At 57.3% G+C, this 20,530-nt stretch overlaps 1 protein-coding gene and 1 long non-coding RNA gene across 3 annotated transcripts in view; both read left to right on the top strand.

Moving 5' to 3' along the window:
- The window catches only part of LOC135404424 (class I histocompatibility antigen, F10 alpha chain-like), a 538,949-nt gene that overhangs the window by 258,115 nt on the left and 260,304 nt on the right, over positions 1-20,530 (top strand). The gene's annotated exons all lie outside the window — the stretch shown is intronic.
- Positions 912-2,407, top strand: LOC135404515 (uncharacterized). Its single transcript, XR_010425706.1, has 3 exons — positions 912-1,098; positions 1,307-1,407; positions 2,167-2,407. It is a non-coding gene; the product is annotated as an uncharacterized LOC135404515 (long non-coding RNA).

Genomic DNA, 20,530 nt, shown 5'->3' with positions numbered 1-20,530 from the left:
CAGATTCATGGCGGGTCTCCTCAGCATCAGCTACAGGGGTTTTCTTGTCAGCTCCTGGAAAATGTTTGGGCCAGGGCATTTGCTGTAGCTCAGTGCACCGATTTCTCAATTCTCCAGGCAGCCTCATCCCTCACTGCAGCTCTGGAGGACTTTGTAACACCTGAGCGCCTGGATGGGGAAAACTGCTTTACATGTAGCAAGTAAGATGATTACTAACAACATATTAACACGAGACTCTGTGTGAGGGGGCTACAAGTCATTGAGCAGAAGTCATCTTCTCGTGGAAGTTTACTGCACACTGATGAGACACAGTTTTGTTTGTCTGGTTTTTTGGGGGAGGGGGTTGGGGTTTTTTCTTTGTTTGTTGGTTTGTTTGTTTGTTTGTTTGTTTTAAATATGGCACCGAATTGCCTTAAAATAGCATAAGGATGCACGAGACAAGAAAGGCTGTCTGACTGCCTTGGTGGAAGATAGGGTGCATTTCAGCGCTGTGCTCTGTGCTTGGTTTCAAGGTGTGAGAAGAATGTTGCCGCCACTAAGAGGTTCACTGTCCACTGTGCACCCAAGGTTCTCACTGTGTGTCTGAAGAGGTTTGACTGCTTCACTGGTGGCAAGATCAGCAAGGTGTGTACACTATTGGTGTGCAGCTTTCTCTTCAAGAAGCAGATTTCCTAAAGCAGTATGCTTGTCACAAGCTGCTTGTGTTGGGTTTTTTGGGGTCCCTTCTGGGGAGTGGAAAGTTCCTGTGGGAAGGCAGGCAAGCACTGTGCTCTGATAGGGCTGCTTTGACTGAGAAGGGTTTCCTGCCACCCAAACGATGTTATGTTGCTTTATGGAAAACCAAGTGCTCATGAGCCCCAGAGATGTATTGATACCCCTGGACTGGCCCCTGCCCTTGGTAGGCTATTTCATGTCACAGACCAGGGTCATTTCTGAGCCCTCTTGGTCTCTCCATAGGTTGTAGAGTATCCGGAGTACTTGGATCTTCGCCCATACATGTCTCAGGCAGATGGAGAAGCACTCCTCTACTCCTTATATGCTGTCCTGGTGCACAGTGGTGTCAGCTGTCATGGAGGACACTATTTCTGCTACACAAAGGTAAAAGAGCAACTTCCTTCCCAATGGGGAAAAATGTGTGCTGGGGAAGATAAACTTTCCTGTCAGTGTTACTGACAGCCAAAGTTTTGGGGCAGAAGGCCTCCTTAGTGGCTGGACTGCATTTGTTTTGACATGCTCTCGGTTTGGCAGTTTCCTACCTGTGTTTTTGGAGAGAAACCATGGAGAGATCCTTGCCTTTTTTTTACAGGCCAGCAATGGATTGTGGTACCGGATGGACGATGAATCTGTGCAGCTGTGTTCCATTGACACAGTTCTCAGGCAGCAAGCCTACCTGCTGTTCTATGCCAGGTAATAACCAGGATTCAAATAGGTTCAGAATACATTTCCTTTGCCTCATTTGCAGTTGTGCTTCTCACCTTCCGGAGTGTTTTTCTCATCAAATGAAATTACTACCTGCATCATTCAGTGCTGTCAAATCTGAACTACTCCGTGTCTGTCCTTTACTGGGCTTCCGGCTGCGGCCCGGATGGAATCTGCTACTTGCCTGGTCTCTGATGTTGACTCTTGTAGATAAGAGGACTTAAAGAGGACCTCCAGGAAAGATGGGGAGGCACCATTTGTCAGGGAATGTAGTGACAGGATGAAGGCTATCAGTTTTCAGCTAACAGAGGGCAGGTTTACATTAGATATTGGGAAGGAATTCTTTGCTGTAAGGGTGCTGAGACACTGGCACGGGTTGCCACAGCATCTGTGGGGGCCCCATCCCTGGAAGTGTTCAAGGCCAGGTTGGACAGGGCTTGGAGAAACCTTGGAATAGTGGAGGGTGTTCCTGCCCACCACAGCGGGGTGGAACAAGATAAAGTTAAAGGTCCCTTGCAACCCAAACAAGTCTGTGAATTTATGAAATGGAGGCTGTGGGAGGTATAGAGATGAGGTTTTTGTTGGGACAGAGGCAAACTTGGTGGGAAGACCCTAGCTGAGTTTCCCATTAGTGTCCTTGGTTAAGTCTTCTCTCTGTCATAGAAGCCTCTCTGAGAAAATGACTGAACCCCAGAGGAGGTTGCAACAACAGCTCTAAACTGAGATCACTCTTTTGTTTTTCTCCAGATGCTCTGATCTGAGAATTGGAGAAAGGGCTTCTTCCTCACTGGCACCATCACATGCCCCTTCCTTCCTCAGTCAGTGTGTGACCAGCAGCAAGCAGGCGGGCTCTGTTGGACCACAGGCTCTGACTGGTAGGACTAAGGTAACTTTGGGGTCATGGGTCAGGGCATCAGAGGAATAGTGGATTTCTTTCTGGGATCTCAGCATTTCTCTTTTGTCCCTCACACACCGCACCTTTCTTCACAGCCACAAAGCTGCTCCCTCTCAAAGCATCCCACCTGGATCCATCCCTTTTGTGCGCCTCTGGCCTTTTGGTCTTAGTAGCCCTCCAAAAGAGTCTTTTGGAGGCCCCAAACTGTCCTGTCCCAGAACTTGTAGGGGTTCCCCACTGCTCTGATCCTTTCAGGAGAAAAGGGCAGGAACTCTCCACAGCTCTCTTGGCAGGGCATGAAGGACACTGGCAGGGAGCGGTCCCGGAGCAGATTCCCTCTGTGGGGCAGGGATCTCCGCAGCTGCTCTGGGGACACCACAGACTATGAGGACGCTTCAGAGAGAAGAACTGGTCCTCCAAGTCGTGACCGTGGTCCTAGGGATAGCACAGCTGCAAGGCCTTCCAAGAGGATCTGCCGGTGGGCTCCCGCTCCCAGGGCTGCTCAGGAGCAAACCTTGCTGAGGCAGAGGGAGCCAAGCAGATCTGTGCGGGGAACTTACAACCTTGGCAGCCGGTTTGTGCAGTACACAGACTGTGACCGCTCACTGCGGAAGAGAAAGAGGGAGAGAACAAGTCCTGCACGTTGTGACCAAGTCTTAGTGAATACTGCAGTTCCAGGGCCCTCCAAAGCCAGCTCCAAGCAGGCTCTCATGCTCCGGGCTGCTCGGGACCAAACCCGACAGAGGCAGAGAGAGCAGAGAAGATCAACATGGCGGGGCTGTGATTGCCACAGCCAGTTTGGGCAGCACACAGACTACCGCCCTTCAGAGAAGAAGAGGAGGCTTTCCACGCCCCAGAGATTCACGTCAGACAAGCATTCAGGGCACTCTGGCAATGATGGCGTTGGATTATGGCCCTGGCTCAAGCAGAACGGAAGACTAGCACTGCGTTTATTAGCCAAGGCATCCTTGTTTTCGACACGCCTTCTCAGACCTGAGTGAATGATTTAGCTAAGTAGATGATAGTTACAATAATATAGAAATATTATTAGAAATATAGAAATATATATAGAAATATAGAATAAATATATAGAAATATATATAGAAATATAGAATATATATATATAAATAGATATAGAAATATAGAAATATATACAGAAATATAATATAGAAATATAGAAATATATATAGAAATATAGAATATATATATAGAAATATATATAGAAATATAGAAATATATATAGAAATATAATATAGAAGTAATATTTTATAATACATTATTACATGTTATATATCTTCAGCAATAGATAGTAATAGTATAATAAATATTATTAAAATAATAAAATAGTAAATACTAAAATACTTTAAGCAGAGTTATTTATTCCACCTTGTAGATAATTATAGCTAGAAACATAGTGCAGTATTTGGAAGCAGTGTTGAAGCAATTATATTAAAGCTAAGAAAACAAATATTAAGTAGAGATTGTGCAGCACACAGACTACCGCCCTTCAGAGAAGAAGAGGAGGGTTTCCACGCCCCAGAGATTCACGTCAGACAAGCATGGGATGGTGACATCGCTGGCCAAGGAGAGGTCACGGCCTGATGGGCTGTCCTCATCCATGGTGACGTCGCTGGCCAAGGAGAGGTCACGGCCTGACGGGCTGTCCTCATCCATGCTGACGTCGCTGGCCAAGGAGAGGTCACGGCCTGACGGGCTGTCCTCGTCCATGCTGACGTCGCTGGCCAGACTGATGTCAAGACCTGGGGTGGTGTCCACATCCATGGGGACGCTGGTGTCTGGAGGGCTGCCACTGCCCAGGAGCGTCCCTGAGGGGTTGGCTGAGCCGTGCTGCGTGTCCCGCACTGGTGGGACTGGGGCCAGGGGCTTCCTGCGGCCCCGGGCCCCCCCCAGGGCATTGCCTGATGGAGGAGCAATGCCATGGCTGCTTGCCAAGGGGGCTGGTGGAGGCAGCTGAGTCCGTGTCCCTGCCGAGCAGAAGATACGGGTGGGGGTTGGAGCAGTCACTGCCCGGAGCCATTGGCACACGTGCACAGGGGAGAAGGCAGACTGGGGGGGAGGCTCGGGGCTGGGAGAGTCTCCTGGGGCACCCGCTGAACCGGCCCGGAACACAGACTGAGTGGGAGCTTGCGTGAGGGACCATCCCTGCGGGGTGAGCTGCTGTGCCACAGCCATGGGGTTGCACAGGGGACGGCAAAATGGCAGCGACGGCCCCAAGATCCTCTAAACCATCTTGCCTGAACAGAGGTGGCCCAGGCAATGCCAGGGCTGCTTGCCGTGCCGTGCTGAGCCAAGGTGCCCCAGCTGGCAGGGGGACAGGGGTGCTGTGGCTGCTGGAGGTGCCGGCAGGGCTGGAGGAGCCAGGGCAGGCCTGGAGGCTGGAGGGGCTGGGGGGCAGGGAATGCCGAGGGGCCAAGGCAGATGGGACTGCCATACCTGCTGCTGGGGCAGAGGGAGCTGGCAAGGGCTGCTGCTTCTGCCCAGGCTGTTGGCCGAGGTTGGCTGATCCTGCGAGAAAGAGCAAACGCTGGAGGTCACATGCCAGTCGGGGGGTGTCGGGCGCTCAGAGGACTGAGGAGGAGGAGAGGAAGGGGCAGGGGAGCAAGGGCTGTAACTGTCCCCGCCGTGCGTCCTGGGGCTTTCGGGCTCAGGGTCTGTCCTCACCTGTGGGGCAGGAGGTTCCGCGAGAGACCAATGGCTGCAGGAGCTGGGCTATGGCTGAGCTCCAGCTCACACAACGCTGCCACAGAGCTGACAGGGCCATGCTCAGTCAGCTTCGGCGGCCGCTCCGGTCTGTTGACGGGACCCAGGTCTGGATGCTCCTCTTGGAGCGTCTCCAGGGACGGAATGTTGGGGCTCCCATTGTCATGTCAGAGAGGCAGCAACAATGTCATAGAGGTAGCAACAATGTCATAGAGGCAGCAACAATGTCATAGAGGCAGCTTCCCTTGTTCTGCCCCACCCCCAACAGCTTTGCCAGCTCTTCATGGGGAGACAAAGGGTTAACCAAAGAGTTAGAATCACAGAATATCCTGAGCTGGAAGGGACCCACAAGGATCATCCAGTCCAACTCCCGGCCTTGCACAGGACAGCCCAGCAACCCCACCACGTGCCTGAGAGCGTTGTCCAAACGCTCCTCGAGCTCTGGCAGCCTTGGGGCCAAGACCACTGCCCTGGGGAGCCTGTTCCAGTGGCCGACCACCCTCCGGGGGAAGAAGCTTTTCCTAATATCCAACCTAACCCTCCCCCGACACAGCTCCAGCCGTTCCCTGGGGTCCTGTCCCTGGTCACACGCAGCAGAAATCGCTGCTGCCCCTTGGCAGGAAGCTGCAGCCCCCCAGGAGATCTCAACTCAGCCTCCTCCAGGCTGAACAAAGCCAGCGACAACAGACCTCAAGCGCAAGGTCCTGCACCCGGGTCAGCCCTTGGCTGCTGGCACAGCCCTGGCACAGCATCAACTTGCAAATTTTGCAACACAACAGGGAGGACCAAGAAGGCTTGGATAGGAGAGACTGTTTACGAGGGACTGCAGTGACAGAACAAGGTGGAACGGCTTCACACTGGCAGAGGGCACGATTAGATGGGATTCTGGAAAAACATTCTTCTCTGTGAGCGTGGTGAGGACCTGGCACAGGTCGTCCAGAGAAGCCGTGGCTGCCCCGTCCCTGGAAGTGTTCGAGGCCGGCTCGGGCGGGGCTTGGAGCAACCTTGTCTAGATGAGCTTTAAGGCCCCTTCCGACACAAACTCTTCTAGGAGTCTAGGAGTCTCGAAAAACAGGGGGCACCTGCAGAAAGCAGGAGGGGAATAAAAACCTTGGCCATTCAAAGTCAAACTCTTGTTGCAGAAGGTCATAATCTCATGACTTCTCACCACTGGAAGTTAACATCGCTGGAAGCCATCTACATTGATACAAAACCACACAATGCACCCCAAACTGCCCGATGGAAGGATCCTGGAGCAGGCTCACCATCCTGGAGGCAGGGATAGGGCAGTTTCTCTGCCTCTGCCGTAAACCTGGCTGTTCTGGCCTTACACTGGAGAGTCCTTTTCTGCTCTCCATTCCATGGGAAGACAAGAGCGTGGACAACAAGAAGGGGGTTCTGTCAGGTCCCGGTCAAAGGCGCTTTAGGTGTGTGCTGCCATCTGCTGCGGTTGGAGATTTGGTCTAGGAAAGGGGGTTCTTGGGGAGTGCTCAGCATCTGGCTCCTCACGTGGAATCTTGAGGTTCAAAGCGGGCAAGGCCACATCCAAGACAGCTTCTGCCCACTTGAGCCGCTGAAGTGGTGGAGTTCTCCTGGCAGTTCTGGGCATAGTGATTGCATGTGTGTCAGTTGGCTGTTTTGGAGAAAACCTGGGCATTGAAAGAAACAGGGACAGGACCAGATTGAAAACTGTGAAACTGTTGCAGAAAGTGAGGCTGGGCAGCAAGAGCCCAACCATAAAAATGAGGGTGCTTCCCATTCCCTGGCATTCGGAGAAGGGCAAAGGGAAACAAGGAGCTCGGCCCATCAAGAAAGACTAGCTGGGCGGTGCTTTAGGAGACAGGGTGTGCAGCAAATCAGGTTGTGGGGTTAGAGCAGCGAGTGAGGGGAAAAAAGGACGTCAGACACGAAGGAAGAAGATCCCTGAAGAGGCTCAAGTCAGCTCTCCTGAGGTGCGTGTTCTGATCTTCCATGCTGCCCTGCTTCCTCCTCCCCCAGTCCTCAGCTCCACTCTTAGGAAGAAGAAAGGGTGCTTGCAAAGTTTGTAGGGTAGTCGCAGTTCGCAGTAAGAAGCAGTAAGTTACTGGTGGTTCAATTGTTGGCTACCAAGTGGTGCCCTTTGCCCAGAGACAGGGGGACCGATCAGCAGCAGAGAAGGTCTCGGGTGGCCACGTCCTCCGTTTTGAAGTGTGCTGTGGCCTCCATTTTGAAAAGCACCAGTGACCTTCCCAGCCCCCTCCGAGGGACATAATGGGGGACACAGAGCAGGCGTGTCGGGAAGCCTGTAACCCCGGCGTATGTCAGCCAGGGGAGAAACGCTGGGGAGGGAGCAGCGCTCCGGGCAAAGGGGATAAAAGGGGGCTGCGACCTCCACTGACTTGAGAGGCCTCACTGAGGTTTGTTCAGTGAACTCTCCCTTTCATTGGAATAAAAGTTTATCCTTCTTAGTTAGCTCCTCTGTCTCCTGGTATTTATGTGTTTCCCAATACCTGGAATTTCAGAAGACCACAGTCCCATGGTCTCGACAGCCAAGGCTGTCCCTTACCCTCCCATCTCCAACAAGGCCTTTCCTGTGTGTTAGTATGAGGTGGAGCAGCACGGCATTGCTTGTGAGAGGCATCACCCCCTTGGGTCGGGAAGCTGTCGCCACTGCTTTCGGGGAACCTCCGGGACTCTTTGTGCTTGGCTGTGTTGCTTTTCCAGCTGCTCTCAGGGTAGTTGAATGCCCCACGAGAGCCAGTGACTGTGACTGGGAGGCAGCTTCAAGCTGCCCGTGGAGCTCTCATCCCCATCCTGCTGCTGTTCAGGAGGCCTGCGGTGTCCCCGCAGTGCCCTCCGCAGTGCCCCCATCCCCGGCCTGCCTTTTGATCCTGACCCACCAACCGCCGAGTGGCTCGCCATCCACCCCTCGACAGAGCTCCATCCATTCCAAGTGCTGCCTCCCAGAGATCTACGGATGTCGTCTCCCTGCACTTCTGTGAGGCCCTGCATTAGGGTTCCCAGCACATTCTTCCCTCTCCCTTACCGCCCCTGCCCAATGCAGCCCCGGGGCAGCCTGGGGGAGCTCTGTCTGGGGCTGCAGTGGGATGACTGGGGACATGCTGAGGTCACTGGGAGCAGCGGGAGCAGCCTTCTAAAGCCCCAGAGTGGGAGGACGGTGCCCAGGCTGTGCTTGGGGCTGTTTTCGGTGGTGGGGCCGTGTGCGTGAGTCCTGCACGGACCCCTCTGTCCTGGCTCCCACGCCAAAGGGCTGCTTCCCCAGAGGAAGGGGACCTTCCATGAATGGCTGCACCTCCGGCACTGACTCAGGCCTGGAGTGCCCTTTGGGTGCCCTTGGAGCCCTTTCAGCCTTGGCGGATCTGCTTGGGACCATTTCCCGCTGCCGCCCTGCACTCCCTCCCCATTCCATGCAGACACAGACAGCTTATGCAATAAAATCTTTTAATTGATAACCACAAGAAAACGGTCATCAATATCTACATCAACACCCTCCCTCCCTCAGACTGGGATAGATCCCCAAACGATCTGTCCCTCCCCCTGGGACAGATCCCCAAACGATCTGTCCCTCCCCCTGGGACAGATCCCCAAACGATCTATCCCTCCCCCTGGGACAGATCCCCAAACGATCTGTCCCTCCCCCGGGACAGATCCCCAAACGATCTGTCCCTCCCCCTGGGACAGATCCCCAAACGATCTGTCCCTCCCCCTGGGACAGATCCCCAAACGATCTGTCCCTCCCCCTGGGACAGATCCCCAAACGATCTGTCCCTCCCCCTGGGACAGATCCCCAAACGATCTGTCCCTCAACAACTTTCTGCCCCAGCCCGGGCTGCGGGAGCCTTGCACTTGCTCCCAGTGCTTGGCTCAGAGCCCCTCTTCCTCTTCGTGCCCCGCCTTTTCAGAGTGATGTTGCTTGGTGACATGCTGCTCTGAGGCGGTGGCAGGTTCGTGCCCGCACCCTGCTGAGGGTCCTGAGGCTTGGTGCCGCCGCCTTGCAGTGTCCCGTGCTCAGGACGGCTCTGGAAGGCTTGGGGACACTGCGGTGAGTGGGCGGCATCTTCTTGGGTGGGCAGAGCGAGGCGTTCTTGGGCTGGGGGCTGGTGCCACTGGTGCCAGCATGGTCCGTGGGCATGGGGACGCTGCTGCGACCATCCTGGCTGGTGCCCACGGCTCCCTGGGAGCAATCCAAGTGGCTCCGAGTCCCTTCCAGCAGGACCTTGCCACGCAGCACAGGCTCACTGGCTGGAGTCACCCCAGGGGCCCCGATGGCTTGGCCGTGGAGTGGGCCTGGGTGGCTGGCAGTGCTGTGACTGGGCAGGGAGATGTCACCCCTCGGGAAGGTGTCCTCATCCATGGGGACATCGCTGCTCAGCGAGATGTCACAGCTCGCAACGTGATCACTGCCTGGGCGGGAGCCACCATCCATGGGGTCGTCAGTGGCCAGCGAGAGGTCACGGCCTGACGGGCTGTCCTCGTCCATGGTGACATCGCTGGCCAAGGAGAGGTCACGGCCTGATGGGCTGTCCTCATCCATGGTGACGTCGCTGGCCAAGGAGAGGTCACGGCCTGACGGGCTGTCCTCATCCATGCTGACGTCGCTGGCCAAGGAGAGGTCACGGCCTGACGGGCTGTCCTCGTCCATGCTGACGTCGCTGGTCAGACTGATGTCAAGACCTGGGGTGGTGTCCACATCCATGGGGACGCTGGTGTCTGGAGGGCTGCCACTGCCCAGGAGCGTCCCTGAGGGGTTGGCTGAGCCGTGCTGCGTGTCCCGCACTGGTGGGACTGGGGCCAGGGGCTTCCTGCGGCCCCGGGCCCCCCCCAGGGCATTGCCTGATGGAGGAGCAATGCCATGGCTGCTTGCCAAGGGGGCTGGTGGAGGCAGCTGAGTCCGTGTCCCTGCCGAGCAGAAGATACGGGTGGGGGTTGGAGCAGTCACTGCCCGGAGCCATTGGCACACGTGCACAGGGGAGAAGGCAGACTGGGGGGGAGGCTCGGGGCTGGGAGAGTCTCCTGGGGCACCCGCTGAACCGGCCCGGAACACAGACTGAGTGGGAGCTTGCGTGAGGGACCATCCCTGCGGGGTGAGCTGCTGTGCCACAGCCATGGGGTTGCACAGGGGACGGCAAAATGGCAGCGACGGCCCCAAGATCCTCTAAACCATCTTGCCTGAACAGAGGTGGCCCAGGCAATGCCAGGGCTGCTTGCCGTGCCGTGCTGAGCCAAGGTGCCCCAGCTGGCAGGGGGACAGGGGTGCTGTGGCTGCTGGAGGTGCCGGCAGGGCTGGAGGAGCCAGGGCAGGCCTGGAGGCTGGAGGGGCTGGGGGGCAGGGAATGCCGAGGGGCCAAGGCAGATGGGACTGCCATACCTGCTGCTGGGGCAGAGGGAGCTGGCAAGGGCTGCTGCTTCTGCCCAGGCTGTTGGCCGAGGTTGGCTGATCCTGCGAGAAAGAGCAAACGCTGGAGGTCACATGCCAGTCGGGGGGTGTCGGGCGCTCAGAGGACTGAGGAGGAGGAGAGGAAGGGGCAGGGGAGCAAGGGCTGTAACTGTCCCCGCCGTGCGTCCTGGGGCTTTCGGGCTCAGGGTCTGTCCTCACCTGTGGGGCAGGAGGTTCCGCGAGAGACCAATGGCTGCAGGAGCTGGGCTATGGCTGAGCTCCAGCTCACACAACGCTGCCACAGAGCTGACAGGGCCATGCTCAGTCAGCTTCGGCGGCCGCTCCGGTCTGTTGACGGGACCCAGGTCTGGATGCTCCTCTTGGAGCGTCTCCAGGGACGGAATGTTGGGGCTCCCATTGTCATGTCAGAGAGGCAGCAACAATGTCATAGAGGTAGCAACAATGTCATAGAGGCAGCAACAATGTCATAGAGGCAGCTTCCCTTGTTCTGCCCCACCCCCAACAGCTTTGCCAGCTCTTCATGGGGAGACAAAGGGTTAACCAAAGAGTTAGAATCACAGAATATCCTGAGCTGGAAGGGACCCACAAGGATCATCCAGTCCAACTCCCGGCCTTGCACAGGACAGCCCAGCAACCCCACCACGTGCCTGAGAGCGTTGTCCAAACGCTCCTCGAGCTCTGGCAGCCTTGGGGCCAAGACCACTGCCCTGGGGAGCCTGTTCCAGTGGCCGACCACCCTCCGGGGGAAGAAGCTTTTCCTAATATCCAACCTAACCCTCCCCCGACACAGCTCCAGCCGTTCCCTGGGGTCCTGTCCCTGGTCACACGCAGCAGAAATCGCTGCTGCCCCTTGGCAGGAAGCTGCAGCCCCCCAGGAGATCTCAGCTCAACCTCCTCCAGGCTGAACAAAGCCAGCGACAACAGACCTCAAGCGCAAGGTCCTGCACCCGGGTCAGCCCTTGGCTGCTGGCACAGCCCTGGCACAGCATCAACTTGCAAATTTTGCAACACAACAGGGAGGACCAAGAAGGCTTGGATAGGAGAGACTGTTTACGAGGGACTGCAGTGACAGAACAAGGTGGAACGGCTTCACACTGGCAGAGGGCACGATTAGATGGGATTCTGGAAAAACATTCTTCTCTGTGAGCGTGGTGAGGACCTGGCACAGGTCGTCCAGAGAAGCCGTGGCTGCCCCGTCCCTGGAAGTGTTCGAGGCCGGCTCGGGCGGGGCTTGGAGCAACCTTGTCTAGATGAGCTTTAAGGCCCCTTCCGACACAAACTCTTCTAGGAGTCTAGGAGTCTCGAAAAACAGGGGGCACCTGCAGAAAGCAGGAGGGGAATAAAAACCTTGGCCATTCAAAGTCAAACTCTTGTTGCAGAAGGTCATAATCTCATGACTTCTCACCACTGGAAGTTAACATCGCTGGAAGCCATCTACATTGATACAAAACCACACAATGCACCCCAAACTGCCCGATGGAAGGATCCTGGAGCAGGCTCACCATCCTGGAGGCAGGGATAGGGCAGTTTCTCTGCCTCTGCCGTAAACCTGGCTGTTCTGGCCTTACACTGGAGAGTCCTTTTCTGCTCTCCATTCCATGGGAAGACAAGAGCGTGGACAACAAGAAGGGGGTTCTGTCAGGTCCCGGTCAAAGGCGCTTTAGGTGTGTGCTGCCATCTGCTGCGGTTGGAGATTTGGTCTAGGAAAGGGGGTTCTTGGGGAGTGCTCAGCATCTGGCTCCTCACGTGGAATCTTGAGGTTCAAAGCGGGCAAGGCCACATCCAAGACAGCTTCTGCCCACTTGAGCCGCTGAAGTGGTGGAGTTCTCCTGGCAGTTCTGGGCATAGTGATTGCATGTGTGTCAGTTGGCTGTTTTGGAGAAAACCTGGGCATTGAAAGAAACAGGGACAGGACCAGATTGAAAACTGTGAAACTGTTGCAGAAAGTGAGGCTGGGCAGCAAGAGCCCAACCATAAAAATGAGGGTGCTTCCCATTCCCTGGCATTCGGAGAAGGGCAAAGGGAAACAAGGAGCTCGGCCCATCAAGAAAGACTAGCTGGGCGGTGCTTTAGGAGACAGGGTGTGCAGCAAATCAGGTTGTGGGGTTAGAGCAGCGAGTGAGGGGAAAAAAGGACGTCAGACACGAAGGAAGAAGATCCCTGAAGAGGCTCAAGTCAGCTCTCCTGAGGTGCGTGTTCTGATCTTCCATGCTGCCCTGCTTCCTCCTCCCCCAGTCCTCAGCTCCACTCTTAGGAAGAAGAAAGGGTGCTTGCAAAGTTTGTAGGGTAGTCGCAGTTCGCAGTAAGAAGCAGTAAGTTACTGGTGGTTCAATTGTTGGCTACCAAGTGGTGCCCTTTGCCCAGAGACAGGGGGACCGATCAGCAGCAGAGAAGGTCTCGGGTGGCCACGTCCTCTGTTTTGAAGTGTGCTGTGGCCTCCATTTTGAAAAGCACCAGTGACCTTCCCAGCCCCCTCCGAGGGACATAATGGGGGACACAGAGCAGGCGTGTCGGGAAGCCTGTAACCCCGGCGTATGTCAGCCAGGGGAGAAACGCTGGGGAGGGAGCAGCGCTCCGGGCAAAGGGGATAAAAGGGGGCTGCGACCTCCACTGACTTGAGAGGCCTCACTGAGGTTTGTTCAGTGAACTCTCCCTTTCATTGGAATAAAAGTTTATCCTTCTTAGTTAGCTCCTCTGTCTCCTGGTATTTATGTGTTTCCCAATACCTGGAATTTCAGAAGACCACAGTCCCATGGTCTCGACAGCCAAGGCTGTCCCTTACCCTCCCATCTCCAACAAGGCCTTTCCTGTGTGTTAGTATGAGGTGGAGCAGCACGGCATTGCTTGTGAGAGGCATCACCCCCTTGGGTCGGGAAGCTGTCGCCACTGCTTTCTGGGAACCTCCGGGACTCTTTGTGCTTGGCTGTGTTGCTTTTCCAGCTGCTCTCAGGGTAGTTGAATGCCCCACGAGAGACAGGCACTGTGACTGGGAGGCAGCTTCAAGCTGCCCGTGGAGCTCTCATCCCCATCCTGCTGCTGTTCAGGAGGCCTGCGGTGTCCCCGCAGTGCCCTCCGCAGTGCCCCCATCCCCGGCCTGCCTTTTGATCCTGACCCACCAACCGCCGAGTGGCTCGCCATCCACCCCTCGACAGAGCTCCATCCATTCCAAGTGCTGCCTCCCAGAGATCTACGGATGTCGTCTCCCTGCACTTCTGTGAGGCCCTGCATTAGGGTTCCCAGCACATTCTTCCCTCTCCCTTACCGCCCCTGCCCAATGCAGCCCCGGGGCAGCCTGGGGGAGCTCTGTCTGGGGCTGCAGTGGGATGACTGGGGACATGGTGAGGTCACTGGGAGCAGCGGGAGCAGCCTTCTAAAGCCCCAGAGTGGGAGGACGGTGCCCAGGCTGTGCTTGGGGCTGTTTTCGGTGGTGGGGCCGTGTGCGTGAGTCCTGCACGGACCCCTCTGTCCTGGCTCCCACGCCAAAGGGCTGCTTCCCCAGAGGAAGGGGACCTTCCATGAATGCCTGCACCTCCGGCACTGACTCAGGCCTGGAGTGCCCTTTGGGTGCCCTTGGAGCCCTTTCAGCCTTGGCGGATCTGCTTGGGACCATTTCCCGCTGCCGCCCTGCACTCCCTCCCCATTCCATGCAGACACAGACAGCTTATGCAATAAAATCTTTTAATTGATAACCACAAGAAAACGGTCATCAATATCTACATCAACACCCTCCCTCCCTCAGACTGGGATAGATCCCCAAACGATCTATCCCTCCCCCTGGGACAGATCCCCAAACGATCTGTCCCTCCCCCTGGGACAGATCCCCAAACGATCTGTCCCTCCCCCGGGATAGATCCCCAAACGATCTATCCCTCCCCCTGGGACAGATCCCCAAACGATCTGTCCCTCCCCCTGGGACAGATCCCCAAACGATCTGTCCCTCCCCCTGGGACAGATCCCCAAACGATCTGTCCCTCAACAACTTTCTGCCCCAGCCCGGGCTGCGGGAGCCTTGCACTTGCTCCCAGTGCTTGGCTCAGAGCCCCTCTTCCTCTTCGTGCCCCGCCTTTTCAGAGCGATGTTGCTTGGTGACATGCTGCTCTGAGGCGGTGGCAGGTTCGTGCCCGCACCCTGCTGAGGGTCCTGAGGCTTGGTGCCGCCCGCCTTGCAGTGTCCCGTGCTCAGGACGGCTCTGGAAGGCTTGGGGACACTGCGGTGAGTGGGCGGCATCTTCTTGGGTGGGCAGAGCGAGGCGTTCTTGGGCTGGGGGCTGGTGCCACTGGTGCCAGCATGGTCCGTGGGCATGGGGACGCTGCTGCGACCATCCTGGCTGGTGCCCACGGCTCCCTGGGAGCAATCCAAGTGGCTCCGAGTCCCTTCCAGCAGGACCTTGCCACGCAGCACAGGCTCACTGGCTGGAGTCACCCCAGGGGCCCCGATGGCTTGGCCGTGGAGTGGGCCTGGGTGGCTGGCAGTGCTGTGACTGGGCAGGGAGATGTCACCCCTCGGGAAGGTGTCCTCATCCATGGGGACATCGCTGCTCAGCGAGATGTCACAGCTCGCAACGTGATCACTGCCTGGGCGGGAGCCACCATCCATGGGGTCGTCAGTGGCCAGCGAGAGGTCACGGCCTGACGGGCTGTCCTCGTCCATGGTGACATCGCTGGCCAAGGAGAGGTCACGGCCTGATGGGCTGTCCTCATCCATGGTGACGTCGCTGGCCAAGGAGAGGTCACGGCCTGACGGGCTGTCCTCATCCATGCTGACGTCGCTGGCCAAGGAGAGGTCACGGCCTGACGGGCTGTCCTCGTCCATGCTGACGTCGCTGGCCAGACTGATGTCAAGACCTGGGGTGGTGTCCACATCCATGGGGACGCTGGTGTCTGGAGGGCTGCCACTGCCCAGGAGCGTCCCTGAGGGGTTGGCTGAGCCGTGCTGCGTGTCCCGCACTGGTGGGACTGGGGCCAGGGGCTTCCTGCGGCCCCGGGCCCCCCCCAGGGCATTGCCTGATGGAGGAGCAATGCCATGGCTGCTTGCCAAGGGGGCTAGTGGAGGCAACTGAGTCCGTGTCCCTGCCGAGCAGAAGATACGGGTGGGGGTTGGAGCAGTCACTGCCCGGAGCCATTGGCACACGTGCACAGGGGAGAAGGCAGACTGGGGGGGAGGCTCGGGGCTGGGAGAGTCTCCTGGGGCACCCGCTGAACCGGCCCGGAACACAGACTGAGTGGGAGCTTGCGTGAGGGACCATCCCTGCGGGGTGAGCTGCTGTGCCACAGCCATGGGGTTGCACAGGGGACGGCAAAATGGCAGCGACGGCCCCAAGATCCTCTAAACCATCTTGCCTGAACAGAGGTGGCCCAGGCAATGCCAGGGCTGCTTGCCGTGCCGTGCTGAGCCAAGGTGCCCCAGCTGGCAGGGGGACAGGGGTGCTGTGGCTGCTGGAGGTGCCGGCAGGGCTGGAGGAGCCAGGGCAGGCCTGGAGGCTGGAGGGGCTGGGGGGCAGGGAATGCCGAGGGGCCAAGGCAGATGGGACTGCCATACCTGCTGCTGGGGCAGAGGGAGCTGGCAAGGGCTGCTGCTTCTGCCCAGGCTGTTGGCCGAGGTTGGCTGATCCTGCGAGAAAGAGCAAACGCTGGAGGTCACATGCCAGTCGGGGGGTGTCGGGCGCTCAGAGGACTGAGGAGGAGGAGAGGAAGGGGCAGGGGAGCAAGGGCTGTAACTGTCCCCGCCGTGCGTCCTGGGGCTTTCGGGCTCAGGGTCTGTCCTCACCTGTGGGGCAGGAGGTTCCGCGAGAGACCAATGGCTGCAGGAGCTGGGCTATGGCTGAGCTCCAGCTCACACAACGCTGCCACAGAGCTGACAGGGCCATGCTCAGTCAGCTTCGGCGGCCGCTCCGGTCTGTTGACGGGACCCAGGTCTGGATGCTCCTCTTGGAGCGTCTCCAGGGACGGAATGTTGGGGCTCCCATTGTCATGTCAGAGAGGCAGCAACAATGTCATAGAGGTAGCAACAATGTCATAGAGGCAGCAACAATGTCATAGAGGCAGCTTCCCTTGTTCTGCCCCACCCCCAACAGCTTTGCCAGCTCTTCATGGGGAGACAAAGGGTTAACCAAAGAGTTAGAATCACAGAATATCCTGAGCTGGAAGGGACCCACAAGGATCATCCAGTCCAACTCCCGGCCTTGCACAGGACAGCCCAGCAACCCCACCACGTGCCTGAGAGCGTTGTCCAAACGCTCCTCGAGCTCTGGCAGCCTTGGGGCCAAGACCACTGCCCTGGGGAGCCTGTTCCAGTGGCCGACCACCCTCCGGGGGAAGAAGCTTTTCCTAATATCCAACCTAACCCTCCCCCGACACAGCTCCAGCCGTTCCCTGGGGTCCTGTCCCTGGTCACACGCAGCAGAAATCGCTGCTGCCCCTTGGCAGGAAGCTGCAGCCCCCCAGGAGATCTCAGCTCAGCCTCCTCCAGGCTGAACAAAGCCAGCGACAACAGACCTCAAGCGCAAGGTCCTGCACCCGGGTCAGCCCTTGGCTGCTGGCACAGCCCTGGCACAGCATCAACTTGCAAATTTTGCAACACAACAGGGAGGACCAAGAAGGCTTGGATAGGAGAGACTGTTTACGAGGGACTGCAGTGACAGAACAAGGTGGAACGGCTTCACACTGGCAGAGGGCACGATTAGATGGGATTCTGGAAAAACATTCTTCTCTGTGAGCGTGGTGAGGACCTGGCACAGGTCGTCCAGAGAAGCCGTGGCTGCCCCGTCCCTGGAAGTGTTCGAGGCCGGCTCGGGCGGGGCTTGGAGCAACCTTGTCTAGATGAGCTTTAAGGCCCCTTCCGACACAAACTCTTCTAGGAGTCTAGGAGTCTCGAAAAACAGGGGGCACCTGCAGAAAGCAGGAGGGGAATAAAAACCTTGGCCATTCAAAGTCAAACTCTTGTTGCAGAAGGTCATAATCTCATGACTTCTCACCACTGGAAGTTAACATCGCTGGAAGCCATCTACATTGATACAAAACCACACAATGCACCCCAAACTGCCCGATGGAAGGATCCTGGAGCAGGCTCACCATCCTGGAGGCAGGGATAGGGCAGTTTCTCTGCCTCTGCCGTAAACCTGGCTGTTCTGGCCTTACACTGGAGAGTCCTTTTCTGCTCTCCATTCCATGGGAAGACAAGAGCGTGGACAACAAGAAGGGGGTTCTGTCAGGTCCCGGTCAAAGGCGCTTTAGGTGTGTGCTGCCATCTGCTGCGGTTGGAGATTTGGTCTAGGAAAGGGGGTTCTTGGGGAGTGCTCAGCATCTGGCTCCTCACGTGGAATCTTGAGGTTCAAAGCGGGCAAGGCCACATCCAAGACAGCTTCTGCCCACTTGAGCCGCTGAAGTGGTGGAGTTCTCCTGGCAGTTCTGGGCATAGTGATTGCATGTGTGTCAGTTGGCTGTTTTGGAGAAAACCTGGGCATTGAAAGAAACAGGGACAGGACCAGATTGAAAACTGTGAAACTGTTGCAGAAAGTGAGGCTGGGCAGCAAGAGCCCAACCATAAAAATGAGGGTGCTTCCCATTCCCTGGCATTCGGAGAAGGGCAAAGGGAAACAAGGAGCTCGGCCCATCAAGAAAGACTAGCTGGGCGGTGCTTTAGGAGACAGGGTGTGCAGCAAATCAGGTTGTGGGGTTAGAGCAGCGAGTGAGGGGAAAAAAGGACGTCAGACACGAAGGAAGAAGATCCCTGAAGAGGCTCAAGTCAGCTCTCCTGAGGTGCGTGTTCTGATCTTCCATGCTGCCCTGCTTCCTCCTCCCCCAGTCCTCAGCTCCACTCTTAGGAAGAAGAAAGGGTGCTTGCAAAGTTTGTAGGGTAGTCGCAGTTCGCAGTAAGAAGCAGTAAGTTACTGGTGGTTCAATTGTTGGCTACCAAGTGGTGCCCTTTGCCCAGAGACAGGGGACCGATCAGCAGCAGAGAAGGTCTCGGGTGGCCACGTCCTCTGTTTTGAAGTGTGCTGTGGCCTCCATTTTGAAAAGCACCAGTGACCTTCCCAGCCCCCTCCGAGGGACATAATGGGGGACACAGAGCAGGCGTGTCGGGAAGCCTGTAACCCCGGCGTATGTCAGCCAGGGGAGAAACGCTGGGGAGGGAGCAGTGCTCCGGGCAAAGGGGATAAAAGGGGGCTGCGACCTCCACTGACTTGAGAGGCCTCACTGAGGTTTGTTCAGTGAACTCTCCCTTTCATTGGAATAAAAGTTTATCCTTCTTAGTTAGCTCCTCTGTCTCCTGGTATTTATGTGTTTCCCAATACCTGGAATTTCAGAAGACCACAGTCCCATGGTCTCGACAGCCAAGGCTGTCCCTTACCCTCCCATCTCCAACAAGGCCTTTCCTGTGTGTTAGTATGAGGTGGAGCAGCACGGCATTGCTTGTGAGAGGCATCACCCCCTTGGGTCGGGAAGCTGTCGCCACTGCTTTCTGGGAACCTCCGGGACTCTTTGTGCTTGGCTGTGTTGCTTTTCCAGCTGCTCTCAGGGTAGTTGAATGCCCCACGAGAGACAGGCACTGTGACTGGGAGGCAGCTTCAAGCTGCCCGTGGAGCTCTCATCCCCATCCTGCTGCTGTTCAGGAGGCCTGCGGTGTCCCCGCAGTGCCCTCCGCAGTGCCCCCATCCCCGGCCTGCCTTTTGATCCTGACCCACCAACCGCCGAGTGGCTCGCCATCCACCCCTCGACAGAGCTCCATCCATTCCAAGTGCTGCCTCCCAGAGATCTACGGATGTCGTCTCCCTGCACTTCTGTGAGGCCCTGCATTAGGGTTCCCAGCACATTCTTCCCTCTCCCTTACCGCCCCTGCCCAATGCAGCCCCGGGGCAGCCTGGGGGAGCTCTGTCTGGGGCTGCAGTGGGATGACTGGGGACATGCTGAGGTCACTGGGAGCAGCGGGAGCAGCCTTCTAAAGCCCCAGAGTGGGAGGACGGTGCCCAGGCTGTGCTTGGGGCTGTTTTCGGTGGTGGGGCCGTGTGCGTGAGTCCTGCACGGACCCCTCTGTCCTGGCTCCCACGCCAAAGGGCTGCTTCCCCAGAGGAAGGGGACCTTCCATGAATGCCTGCACCTCCGGCACTGACTCAGGCCTGGAGTGCCCTTTGGGTGCCCTTGGAGCCCTTTCAGCCTTGGCGGATCTGCTTGGGACCATTTCCCGCTGCCGCCCTGCACTCCCTCCCCATTCCATGCAGACACAGACAGCTTATGCAATAAAATCTTTTAATTGATAACCACAAGAAAACGGTCATCAATATCTACATCAACACCCTCCCTCCCTCAGACTGGGATAGATCCCCAAACGATCTATCCCTCCCCCTGGGACAGATCCCCAAACGATCTGTCCCTCCCCCTGGGACAGATCCCCAAACGATCTGTCCCTCCCCCTGGGACAGATCCCCAAACGATCTGTCCCTCCCCCTGGGACAGATCCCCAAACGATCTGTCCCTCCCCCTGGGATAGATCCCCAAACGATCTATCCCTCCCCCTGGGACAGATCCCCAAACGATCTGTCCCTCCCCCTGGGACAGATCCCCAAACGATCTGTCCCTCCCCCTGGGACAGATCCCCAAACGATCTGTCCCTCAACAATTTTCTGCCCCAGCCCGGGCTGCAGGAGCCTTGCACTTGCTCCCAGTGCTTGGCTCAGAGCCCCTCTTCCTCTTCGTGCCCCGCCTTTTCAGAGCGATGTTGCTTGGTGACATGCTGCTCTGAGGCGGTGGCAGGTTCGTGCCCGCACCCTGCTGAGGGTCCTGAGGCTTGGTGCCGCCCGCCTTGCAGTGTCCCGTGCTCAGGACGGCTCTGGAAGGCTTGGGGACACTGCGGTGAGTGGGCGGCATCTTCTTGGGCGGGCAGAGCGAGGCGTTCTTGGGCTGGGGGCTGGTGCCACTGGTGCCAGCATGGTCCGTGGGCATGGGGACGCTGCTGCGACCATCCTGGCTGGTGCCCACGGCTCCCTGGGAGCAATCCAAGTGGCTCCGAGTCCCTTCCAGCAGGACCTTGCCACGTAGCACAGGCTCACTGGCTGGAGTCACCCCAGGGGCCCCGATGGCTTGGCCGTGGAGTGGGCCTGG

The sequence above is a fragment of the Pseudopipra pipra genome, chromosome W (assembly GCF_036250125.1).
Source record: "Pseudopipra pipra isolate bDixPip1 chromosome W, bDixPip1.hap1, whole genome shotgun sequence".
In the NCBI taxonomy this organism is placed as follows: Eukaryota; Metazoa; Chordata; class Aves; order Passeriformes; family Pipridae; genus Pseudopipra; species Pseudopipra pipra.
This window is presented reverse-complemented; position numbering and strand designations above follow the sequence as displayed.